The 10,861-nt window shown below is 43.0% G+C and overlaps 1 protein-coding gene across 1 annotated transcript in view; it reads left to right on the top strand.

Moving 5' to 3' along the window:
• The first annotated feature begins 724 nt into the window (after nucleotides 1-724).
• The window catches only part of LOC126336574 (uncharacterized), a 144,351-nt gene continuing 134,214 nt past the window's right edge, over nucleotides 725-10,861 (top strand). Inside the window, exon 1 of the mRNA XM_050000429.1 lies at nucleotides 725-829. The gene's annotated coding sequence lies outside the window, so the exon portion shown is untranslated. The remainder of the gene's footprint in view (nucleotides 830-10,861) is intronic.

Genomic DNA, 10,861 nt, shown 5'->3' with positions numbered 1-10,861 from the left:
ACGTGGCTGCACGATCCTTTACAGCCATGCGGATAAGATGCCTGTCATCTCGACTGCTAGTGATACGAGGCCGTTGGTATCCAGCACGGTGTTCCGTATTACCCTTCCGAACCCACCGATTCCATATTCTGCTAACATTCATTGAATCTCGACCAACGCGAGCAGCAATGTCGTGATACGATAAACCGCAATCGCGATAGGCTACAATCCGACCTTTATCAAAGTCGGAAACGTGATGGTACGCATTTCCGCTCCTTACACGCGGCACCACAGCAACATTTCACCTGGCAACGCCGGTCAACTGCTGTTTGTGTATGAGAAATCGGTTGGAAACTTTCCTCATGTCAGCACGTTGTAGGTGTCGCCATCGGCGCCTACCTTCTGTGAACCCTCTGAAAAGCTAATCATTTTCATATCACAGCATCTTCTTCCTGTCGGTTAAATTTCGCGTCTGTAGCACGTCATTTTCGTGGTGTAACAATTTTAATGTCCAGTAGTGTATTGTTGATTATTACCAGTTAACTTAACATTTATTGACGCCGGCACTGGAGTATTGTTGTATGGAGAGCACGTGGCTGGTTAAGGCGGCGGCGAGAGCGGGAGGCCGCAGCAATCAGCGCAGAGCGTACCGGCGCCGGGGTTCCCCCCTCCCTGGTGGGGGCAGCAGTGGCGCTGGCGTACTTAAATGGCGAGCGGCGGAGCGGGGCGCCATCCGGCAGTCCGGTAGCGCCGACGCTCCTCCACAAGACGCGACGCCGCCGCGCCTTCTCCGCGGACCGCCCCTGCTGCTCACCGACGCCGTGGAGCCAGCGTCAGCCGCTCTCTTCAGGTGCGTACCACATTCCTCCACTCCACAATACGTGTGCAGCCGAGAGGTATACCTGCCAGGGAGGCAGATGCTGGAGAGCACTCCTTCCCCTCCCTCGACGTCGCTTTGCGTCTGCCGATGGTCCGTATTATCGGCCGTTGAACAACATTGCCTTATTAGTGAACATTATGGATCTTTCTGTGCTGTTTTTGTATTTCCGTTGTTGTGACTGACGGTCTGCGGGACTTTGACGGTTCATTTACGTAAAATGGAACACCTGCAGCAGTCATTCTGATGCTATTTTGTTATGTTGCAACCAGTTTCCGTAGCTCAGTACACCATATTCAGGCCTTAACTGAGGCTGAAGGGGTGAACTCCAATCGTATACACGATTCCATCCGTGGCCAACATCCCTGAACTGGCTTCCACAGATTTTTTTCATTATTATTTGGTCGTTCTATTACGAATATATCTCTTGTATGCTGATAGTTGATAGTTAGAGGCACAACATCGCTTTTACAGTATTTTACGGAAGCCACATCACCTTTTTTTTTTAATTTGTTTACACGTCTAGTTTCTTAGGACCAAATTGAGGAGCAAATCTCCAAGGTCATGGAACGTGTCTGTACATGAAATTACGAGATATAAGTAACAACAAGTAAATTAAAGTGTTTATGAACAAAAAACAGGCCATAAGTTAATGTATGTGCAGTCAACCATGTAACATAGGAATCAGCTTAATTTTTCAAGGAACTCCTCGACAGAATACAAGGAGTGACCCATGAGGAAACTCTTCAGTTTCGATTTGAAAGCGCGTGGATTACTGCTAAGATTTTTGATTTCTTGTGGTAGCTTATTGAAAATGGACGCAGCAGTATACGGCACACCTTTCTGCACAAGGATTAAGGAAGTGCGATCCAAATGTAGATTGATTTCTGCCGAGTATAAACTGAGTCAAATCTGATAATTCTTGGGAATGAGCTGTATTGTTAACAACAGTAAAAAAATACATACTGAGAGGCTGATATCAGAATACCCAGACTAGTGAACAGAGGTCGACAACAGGTTCACCACTTATTGCCCGAACTGCCCGTTTCTGAGCCAAAAATATCCTTTCAGAATGGGAAGAGTTACCCCAAAAATGTAATACCATATGACATAAGCGAATGAAAATTAGCAAGTTGCACTAATTTTCGTGTCTAACGATCACTTACTTCAGATACCGTTCGAACAGTAAAAATGACAACATTAAGTCTCTGAACAAAATCCTGAACGTGGGCTTTCCACGACAGTTTACTATCTATCAGAATACCTAGAAATTTCAACTGTTCAGTTGCACTAATCATATGCCCCTTCCGTGAAATTAAAACGTCAAGTTTTGTTGAATTGTGTGTTAGAAATTGTGAAAACTGAGTCTTACTGTGATTTCTCATTAATTTATTTTTTACAAGCCATGATCTTACGTCATGAACTGCACTATTTGAAACAGAGGCAATGTTGCATACAACATCCTTTACCACCAAATTAGTGTCATCAATAAAACAGAAACATTTTAGAATTACCTGTAATACTAGAGGGCAAGCCGGCCGCTGTGACCGAGCGGTTCTAGGCGTTTCAGTCCTGAACCGCTCGACCGCTACGGTCGCAGGTTCGAATCCTGCCTCGGGCATGGTTGTGTGTGATGTCCTTAGGTTAGTTAGGTTTAAGTAGTTCTAAGTTCTAGGGGACTGATGACCTCAGATGTTAAGTCCCATGGTGGCCAGAGCTATTTGAACCATTTGAAATAGAGGGCATATCATTTATGCAAATAAGGAACTGGAGTGGCCCCAATACTGACTCATGGGGAACCCCCCCCCACTTAACCGTGACTCACTCAGACCCCATATCACAGCCATTCTCAACACTGTGAATAATGACTTTTGTTGTGTGTTGTTAAAGTAAGAGGTCAACCAATTGAGAGCTACTCCCCGTTTTCCGTAATGGTCCGACTTTTGGAGCAGTATTTTGTGATCAACAAAATCAAACGCCTTACTTTTTTTAAAAAAAAAAAAGCCTAGTTTTCGAAATCTTTGGTTTAATCCATCCAGTACCTCACAGAGAAAAGAGAATATAGCATTTTCTTTGGTTAAACCACTCCTAAAACGGAACTGTGCATTTGATAGCCAATTATGTGAAATAAAATGAGCAATTATCCTTAAGTACACAGCCTTTCCAATAACTTAAGCAAACACTGATGGCATAGAAATAGGTCTATAATTGTCTCCATTACCTCTTTCTCCCTTTCTATAAAGCGACATTACTACTGAGTACTTTAATCGTTCAGAAAATTGACAATTCTTAAAGAAAAAATTACAAATATGGCTAAATACAGGGGTAACATGTGCAGCACAGTAGTTAAATATTCTGCTAGGCACTCCATCGTAAATATTAGCCACTGGTGGGATCGTATACGTGATTGGATACCACCCCCTCAGCGTCAGTTAAGGCATGAAAATGTATAGAATCACCGAAACTGGTTGCAATATAATAAAATAAATCAGAACGATGGCTGTAAGTGCCGTGTTTTCTTAGTGATGTGATGCGCTCACTTTTTCCTTTTATTAGTACTGCACCAGTAAATCTCCCTGCCCAGACTCTTTAAAGCATGGGTGTATCCGGCCCACTATTGGTTTCAGTCCGTTTCGCGGCAGAAATTCGTGAGAGAGAGAGAGGGGGAGCGATTTAGGGGCCCTCACACATTTAGTATTACTGTCATTACCTCAGTATGTTGACCGCCTGAAGTCGGTTATTGACATTTCTGACCTGCATGTACGACATAGGAGACAATCTGAGCAGTCCTTTTAGACTTTTTGCAGGTGATACAGCCATTTATCGTCTTGTAAAGTCACCAGATGATCAAAACCAATTGTAAAATTATTTAGATAGGATATCGGTACAGTGCGAAAAGTTACAACTGGATCGAAACAATGAAAAGTGTGAAGTCATCCACATCCGTACTTTAGGGACTCCTCTAAATTTCGATTTAGGGGTAAATCTCAGAAATCTTAAGTCTAAGAATTCAGTTAAATACTTAGGAATTACGAGTACGAATAACTTAAACTGGAACGTTCACATAGGCAATGTAGCGGAGGAAGCATATCATATACTGCTATGTATTGGTAGAACAATTAGAAAAGTGCAACAGGTCTGCTAGAGGAATTACTTACATTACTCTTGCCCTCCCTCTTCTGGAGTATTGCTGTGCGGTGTGGGATCCGCACCAGGTGGGACTCACGGAGGTCATCGATAAACTTCAAAGAAAAGCAGCTTGTTTTTATAGGGCAAAATGTGCCACGGACGTTATATGTGAACTGGGGTTGCTACCATTAAAACAAGGCATTTTCATTGCGGCTGGATTTTCTCGTGATACTTCAATCAACATCTTTCTCCTTCGACTGCGAAAATATTCTGTTGGGGCCTACCTGCGTAGGAAGAAATAGTCACCATGATAAAATAAGAGCTCGCACAGAAAACTTTAAATGCTTGTTTGCCCCGCAAATGGTAGAGTAATAGCTTGAAACTGCCAGATACACTGGGAATTGCAGAGTAATCATGTAGATGTAGCTGTGAACTGAAGAGCCAAAGAAACTGATATACCTGCCTAATATCGTACAGGGCCCCGGCGAGCAGGCAGAAGTGCCGCAGCACGACATATCATGGACAAGACTAACGTCTGGAGTTGTGCTGGAGGGAACAGACACCATGAATCATGCAGGGCTGTCCATAAATCCGTAAGAGTAAGAGGGGGTGGCGATATCTTATGAACAGCACGTTGCAAGGCATGCCAGATAAGCTCAGTAATGTTCTTGTCTGGGGAGTCTGGTGGCCAGCGGAAGTGTTTAAACTCAGAAGAGTGTTCCTGGAGCCGCTCTGTAGAATTCTGGACGTGTCGCATTGTCCTACAGGAATTGCCCAAGTCCGTTGGAATGCACAGTGGACATGAACGTATGCAGAGTCGTATATAAGATGTGTCAGGTGTCCCGTGTCACTCCAACTGCACACACCCGACGCCATTACGGAGCCTCCAACAGTTTTAACAACCCTGTACTGACATCCAGGGTCCATGAGGTTGTCCCCATATCCGTACACGTCCATCCGCTCGATACAATTTGAAACGAGACTCGTCCACCAGGCAACATGTTTCCAGTCATCAACAGTCCAATGTCGGCGTTGACGGGCCCAGGCGGGACGTAAACACAGCTGCAAAACACTAACGCGCATTCTTTAAGGACGAATGGAAAAACTGGTAGAAGCGGACCTCGGGGAAGAACAGTTTGGATTCCGTAGAATTATTGGAACATATGAGGCAATATTGACCTTACGACTCACCTTCGAAGGATGATTAAGGAAAGGCAAACCTACGTTCCTAGCATTTGTAGACTTAGAGAAAGCTTTTGACAATGTTGACTGGAATACTCTCTACAAATTCGAAAGGTGGCAGTGGTATTTACAGGGAGCGAAAAACTATTTACAATTTGTACAGAAACCAGATGGCAGTTATAAGAGTCGAGGGGCATGAAAGGAAAGCAGTGGTTGGGAAGGAAGTGAAACAGGGTTGTAGCCTCTCCCCGATGTTATTCAATCTGTATAATGAGCAATCAGTAAAGGAAACAAAAGAAAAATTCGGACTAGATATTAAAATCTATGGAGAAGAACTAAAAACTTTGAGGTTCGCCGATGACATTGTACTTCTGTCAGAGACAGCAAAGGACTTGAAAGAGCATTTGAACGGAATGGACAGTGTCTTAAAAGGAGGATATAAGATGAACATCAACAAAAGCAAAACGAGGATAATGGAATGTAGTCGAATTAAGTCTGGTGATGCTGAGGGAATTAGATTAGGAAATGAGACACTTAAAGCAGTAAAGGAGTTTTGCTATTTGGGGAGCAAATTAACTGATGATGGTCGAAGTAGAGAGGATATAAAATGTAGACGGTTGGTGGCAAGGAAAGCGTTTCTGAAGATAGATTCAAGTGTGAGGAACTCTCTTCTGAAAGTATTTGCATGAAGTGTAGCCATGTATAGATGTGTGAGGAACTCTCTTCTGAAAGTATTTGCATGAAGTGTAGCCATGTATAGATGAGAAACATGGACTATAAACTGTTTAGACAACAAGTGACTAGAAGCTTTTGAAATATGATGCTACAGAAGAATGCTGACGATTACATCGATAGATCACGTAACTAATGAAAAGGTACAAAATAGAACTGGGGAGAAGAGGAATTTGTGGCGCAACTTTACTAGAAGAACGGGACGGTTGGTAGGACACATTCTGAGTCATCAAGGGATCACCAATTTAGTACTAGAGGGAAGCGTGGAGGGTGAAAAGTGCAGAGGGAGACCAAGAGATGAATACACTAAGCGCCGCGCGGGATTTTCCGAGCGGTCTAGGCGCTGCAGTCACGGACTGTGCGGCTGGTCCCGGCGGAGGTTCGAGTCCTCCCTTGGGCATGGATGTGTGTGTTTGTCCTTAGGATAATTTAGGTTACGTAGTGTGTAAGGTCAGGAACTGATGACCTTAGCAGTTAAGTCCCATAAGATTTGACACACATTTGAACAATACACTAAGCTGATTCAGTAGGTAGTTGGCAGTAGTTAATCGGAGATGAAGAGGCTTGCACAGGGTAGAGTAGCAAGGAGACCTAAATGAGACCAGTCTTTGAACTGATGAAATGGTTTTCGACGAAACTTGTACTATTGCCACTGATTTGGTTGTTTTTTCGCCTTTTCCTTGTGAAAGACCGCATTACAGTTTCAGCCTACAGCCATGTTCAAGATAGTAAAGGTATAAGATTCCTTCTAAAACCGTAGAGGACCTTTATTTATCCATTCCGAGAAACTTTCTAATGGCTACATGTTTCCTACACCGTCTTGTGCATAGAAATGCTTTGTGTTTTTGATGTTTTCATATTTTTGTCCATCCCCTCACTGTAAATTAAACTGTAACCTGTACCAGTGACACACCCGCCGCCCCCCTCCCCCCCCCCCCCCCCCCCCCGCCTTCCAGTAGGCTATGTATAAAAGAGCAGATTTCAAGTCGCTAAGCACTCTTATTTTGAAATACTGAATGAAAACAGCGTGGGTTTTTCGCTCAGAGTGAGTTACGATGACCCAAAACGCATACAATGCCACTAACCTAAATACTTGAGTTATTGCGTTAAAACTTTGAAGTAAATTATGATAACATTTTACTCTTTTTAATTCTGTCAATAATTATATGAAATACTGAGATAATATTTTTGTTGCTGCTGAAAGTCCTTAGACGGGCAACTTGGAACTGACTCTGGGTACTTGAGAGTCGGTTTTAACCTCTTAGAAATACAGATTTCTTTTTAAGATAGACAATGGATGAAACTTAAAGTTTTACCCCTTTTAGATGGGGACCTAATCGAGAAGTTTACTTGTCACATACTTTTGTACTTACGGTATTTCTTACTGTAGTCAGTGGTGTCTCAAACCATACATTCATGACTATCTTGCAAACGGCTCGTCTCCAGACTCATACGTTGTTATTTCTACCATCATTTACTTTCACGAGTGTCGCTTTTCGCTTTTATTATGACGCTCCCCGAACGCCTTCTAGAAGCTACTATTGAATTTTGTTTTGCTACATCTTGTTTTTATCAATCCGTCAACAGCTGGCAGAAATGAAAGCTTCAAACGGTAACACAACATATCGATTATTCCAAAACATATTATACAATGGTTTGAAATATTAAGGATGACAGTGACTTTCGCCAAGTAAGATAGCTCGCTGAAATTTTGACTGTACATAGCATACACTGCTATAGAAGATAACTGAAAGAAATACCCAATTCAACGAACAAAAATGATACTTTTATTCAAAGACAGTACTACAACAGCGCAACTGCAGGCTTAGCTAACATCTCCATGTATGTTCGAAAGGGCATTTCTCGCGGTGTTTGTCCAACCCCTGTAGTAGTAGCTGATGGTGATGAAAAGTCTTTCTTCGTGAGTGAATCATTATTTTATAAAGCCGTTATGTGTGTAGAAATTTGAGAGGTACGCACATTATTAATCGTGAGAAACGTATTTTTCTATTTCGCTCATTTTTGTTTCTGTTTTTACGCATTTTGTCTTTGTTAAATTTTCCACTGCGCAAAACCATTACTACAGAAACAGTGCAAAGCCCCCCGGTGGAAACTATGGTAATGGCTTTTTTCCATGACCACACATTCTACATGACTATTATGCTTCAGAAAATTTGTTGGATGATTGTAGCCTGCTACCTACATGGAATCGCTAAACGCACCCTCCCCAGAACTGAGGCATCCTATATGTATAAGCTGCCCGTTTTCAACATGTCGCTTTCCCCAGTATTTGTAAGTAGCATTACAAACTGATTCAGATGCTCTATTTGTACTAGCTTGTCTGCTGCGAAAGATAATTCATTTACAACGAACGTGTTGTTTAAAACAGTACAGCTGTACAATATACAATCCAACAGCAACCGTCCCGTTGCTTATTTCTTATAGCGACCTGTGATTCACTATAACTAGGTGTATGTTATACTAACGCTTCACAGAGTTTGCAAAATTACTACGACATGCGAGTAATAAAAATAATGTTCCTGGTATCGCAGGAGTCCTCCGTTTTCTCAGGTGTTTCTCACAATTTGTTTCTAAAGATAGTAAGTTGCATAAAAAGTTAAGCACCTTATGTCAGGCGATTGCTAATGAAAACCTTCGATAACATTAGTTCTTTCACCTTCGTTAAAGCATGGTCCGTCTGGAAGTGATATGTTTCTTTCTTCCTGTCTTTTGAAATCGACTTACGAAGCCAATTAGAGGGGAACGTATAGTTCAGCGTCGCATCTGAATCATGGTGTAGCTTCTGATTTTAGAGATAAAGAATTACCTATGTTAACAGATACATTCTATGCTAGAAAAAAACTGATGTCAGTCGGTGTCTTATTTTTGGAAAATTTGGCATGTAGCACTAACCACAATGATCAAACTTCTGGCCATTCTTGTGACATGCACTTGCTTATGGAAACTACCAAAATTGGTGTAGACTGCCCATGTGTGAATCAAACAAAAAAATTTCCGTGACTCGAAAGCATTCAAGGTTTCCAGAATGAAATTTTCACTCTGCAGCGGAGCGTGTGCTGGTATGAAACTTCCTAGCAGATTGAAGTTGCGTGCCCGACCGAGACGCGACCTCGGGACTTTTGCCCTTCGCGGCAAGTGTTCTACCAACTGAGCTCTCCATACACAACCGTGAACTGCTCCTCAGAACTTCACTTCCGGCAGTACCTCGTCTCCTACCTCCCAAATTTCACAGAAACTCTCCTGCGACGCTTGCAAGCCTAACAGCCGTGAAAGAAACGATATTGCGGAGACATGGCTTAGTCCCAGCCTGGGGATGTTTCAAAATGAAATATTCACTCTACAGCGGAGTGCGCACTGATATGAAACTTCCTCACATTGAGGTACTGCTGGAAGTACAGCTGTGAGGACTGCGCTTGTGTCGTGGTTGGGTTGCTCAGTCGGTAGAGCACTAACCCGCGAGAAGCAAAGGTCCTGAGTTCGACTCCCGATCCCGCACACAATTTGAATCCGCCAGCAAGTTTCATATGAGCGCACACCCCGAGGCAGAGTGAAAATTTCGTCCTGGAAACATCCCCAGCTTGTATCTAAGCCATGTCTGCCCAATATCCTTTCTTCTAGGGTGCTAGTCTTGCATGTTTCGCTTCTGTGAAGTCTGGGGGGTCTGGGGGGGGGGGGGGGGTAGGAAACGAGAAACTGGCAGAATTTAAGCTGTGAGTCGTGCTTAGGTAGCTCAGTCGGAAGAGCACTTGCCGGCCAAAAGTAGAGGTTCCGGCACACAGTTTTAATCTCCTGGAAGTTTCATTCGAGGTTTGTTTCCATGTCAGTACACACACTAGCCAAGCTAAAACTGTACGAGAAATTGAACTGTAAGCACAATTCTCGACATAACGCAGCGGCCTCTCAGCGTGTTGGTGAGGATTTTCCGATGGATAACGGCACGTGACTCTGAGTTCACGTATACGGACAGGCTGGACCAGATCTCTTCTGTAGAAATGAAAAATTCAGGACCCAAATGTCCCGATACCACTTTAACCAGAATCCATCGACAGAGCTGGTGGTTTGAAAATCTCAGCTCTCTCCTATCAGAACACTTGTAAGAGTAAAGATGCAGGTAAGTACTGATAATGTTCCTGTATGACAACCTCTAATAGTTTGCTTTAGGAGCTAAACAGCATTGTGGTTTTGTTGGATTTATCTGTGAAACTCATTTGAGTATTGATCTCTGGCGTTCTGACTCGCATCGAATAGTTTGCTGTTGATATAACGTTGTGAAGAAATGTCGAAAACTCCGATCGGGTCGGTAGGAATGAAAGTTGTACTTCGGAAAACGTTCCAGGAATTCAGTATATTTTCTTATTCTGTTTTGAAATGGTAGCAATCACTTTTTGTGTACTGCAATCTTTTTCTGACATTACAGAAATTGCTCTGGAAAAGGAAGGTTTTGAAATCTGAAAAACTGTTCCAAAGTACAACTGGTCATGCACCTAGAAGAAAATATTATATTCAAATTTAAAAGTGTTTCAATGGAGAAAAAGTTGTATATATTTTCGATAACAATAGAAGCTGAAGTAATGAATCGAAACTTTTGCCCAGGCCAGCACCTGAACCCAGGACTTCTGCTAACTAGGCAGATGGGCTAACCACTATACCAGTGTTCCATTGTGGTTAATATGCCTACATGGATTACTGTAGTCTAATGCCCTCTGTAACAAAAAAAAAATGGCTCTGAGCACTATGGGACTCAACTGCTGTGGTCATCAGTCCCCTAGAACTTAGAACTACTTAAACCTAACTAACCTGAGGACATCACACACATCCATGCCCGAGGCAGGATTCGAACCTGCGACCGTAGCAGTCGCACGGTTCCGAACTGCGCGCCTAGAACCGCGAGACCACCGCGGCCGGCCCCCTCCGTAACAAAAACTTCAATTCATGGATTCA

Source organism: Schistocerca gregaria, chromosome 2 (genome assembly GCF_023897955.1).
Source record: "Schistocerca gregaria isolate iqSchGreg1 chromosome 2, iqSchGreg1.2, whole genome shotgun sequence".
In the NCBI taxonomy this organism is placed as follows: domain Eukaryota; kingdom Metazoa; phylum Arthropoda; class Insecta; order Orthoptera; family Acrididae; genus Schistocerca; species Schistocerca gregaria.
Note: the sequence above shows the minus strand (reverse complement) of the source record. Positions and strands in the feature narration are given on the sequence as shown.